The 1,614-nt window shown below is 38.9% G+C and overlaps 1 non-coding gene across 1 annotated transcript; it reads left to right on the forward strand.

The window, feature by feature from the left end:
• The first annotated feature begins 1,192 nt into the window (after window positions 1-1,192).
• On the forward strand, window positions 1,193-1,299 carry LOC140851338 (small nucleolar RNA R71). Its single transcript, XR_012134090.1, has one exon. It is a non-coding gene; the product is annotated as a small nucleolar RNA R71 (small nucleolar RNA).
• Window positions 1,300-1,614: the final 315 nt, after the last annotated feature.

Raw genomic sequence — 1,614 nt, forward strand, 5'->3', positions numbered from 1 at the left:
AGATAGGTATGAACTGACACTTGCAGCCAAAAATGCTTTCTTTGGTACATTAGTGGTCCTTTTTCTAGTGCAAAGATCTTTTAAAAATTTGGCATAAGTTGGAACCTGATGGATTATATCTAAAAGAGGAATATTAACTTGGACTTGTTTAAATACCTCTAAAATTTTGTCTAAATGTTCAGATTTATTGGATTTCAGTCTGTTTGGAAAAGGAGCTCTAGGACTTTTAAGTACTGGACTAGGTGAATTTTCAGTTTCTGGTGCTTGAGGTTGAAAGGTAGTAGTTTTAGAAGGTGACTCGACAGATGAGTCATCTATATCATCAAGTGCAACTACCTTATTATCTATTTGTTTTCCTGATCTTAAGGTATGAATGGCATTTATACCATTAACTTGGTTTCCTTGTTGGGGTCGTGGACCATTTTGGTTCCTAGGATTTGGCTCATGTTGGCTAGGTAACCTACCATGTTCTCGTTCACTAATGGTCGAAGCCAGCTGACTTACTTGCATTTCCAGACGGGCTATAGCTTGGGTGTTATTATTTATGAGTTGACCCGTAGTTTGCATAAAGCTGGTATGTGTTTTCATCATGGCTTCTAGGCTTTTCTCTAAAGAGGTAATTTTTTTGTCATTATCATGGAAGCCTGGCGGGTTGTTCATCACTGGGTTGGACCTTAGATTTTGCTGATTGAAATTTGGATTACCTACATTAGGATTCTGGGACCATGAGAAATTCGGGTGATTCCTCCAACCTGGGTTATATGTGGGTGCATAAGGATTGTTCAATGGTCCTTGATAGGTGGCATTCACCTGTGCACACTCATTCGAGTAGGAACATTCTTCTAAGACATGGTCTGGTGCATTGCACCCTTTACACATGGGTGCAGATATTTGATTTACATTGGCTGGTCTCTGTAATTCTAAGGCTTCCAATCTACGTGTTAAGGTTGCAATCTTGGCCTCTGATGCTAGGGTTGGTTGAATTTGATGCATTCCTCCTCTTGAAGGTGTAGCTTTATCAGGTTCCCTAGTTGTTTCCCACTGTAAATTTTTCTCGGCTAGGTCTTCTAAGAATTGCCAAGCTTCAGTAGTTTCTTTGTCCATAAATTGGCCTTGGCACATGGACTCTAGCATGGTTCTTGAGTTTGAATCTAACCCCTCATAGATGATCTGGCACAGTCTCCAAGTTTCTATTCCATGGTGTGGGCATTGGGTCAAAAGATTCTTGAAACGATCAAAGTACTTCCAAAATGATTCACCAGCTAGTTGGTAAAATTGATTTATTTCATTCCTAATCCTAGCTGTTTTATGATGGGGAAAATATTTTTTTAAAAATGTTCTCACAAAGCCCTCCCAGGTAGTGACAGAATAGTTTGGCAGACTATAAAGCCACTTCTTAGCATTGTCCTTAAGGGCAAAGTTGATTAATCTAAGTTTGACCTCATCCTCTGTTAATTGCAGTTTCATGGTTGCACATACCTCCTCAAATTCTCTAATAAATATATAAGCATCCTCTAATCCTGTGAATTTTGGAAGCATATTTATGATTTGAGGTTTGATTTCAAAATTGTTAGCTATGGGTTGTGGCAACCTGATACAAGATGGTTGGATGGA

This window comes from Elaeis guineensis, chromosome 8 (genome assembly GCF_000442705.2).
Source record: "Elaeis guineensis isolate ETL-2024a chromosome 8, EG11, whole genome shotgun sequence".
NCBI classification, from domain to species: Eukaryota; Viridiplantae; Streptophyta; class Magnoliopsida; order Arecales; family Arecaceae; genus Elaeis; species Elaeis guineensis.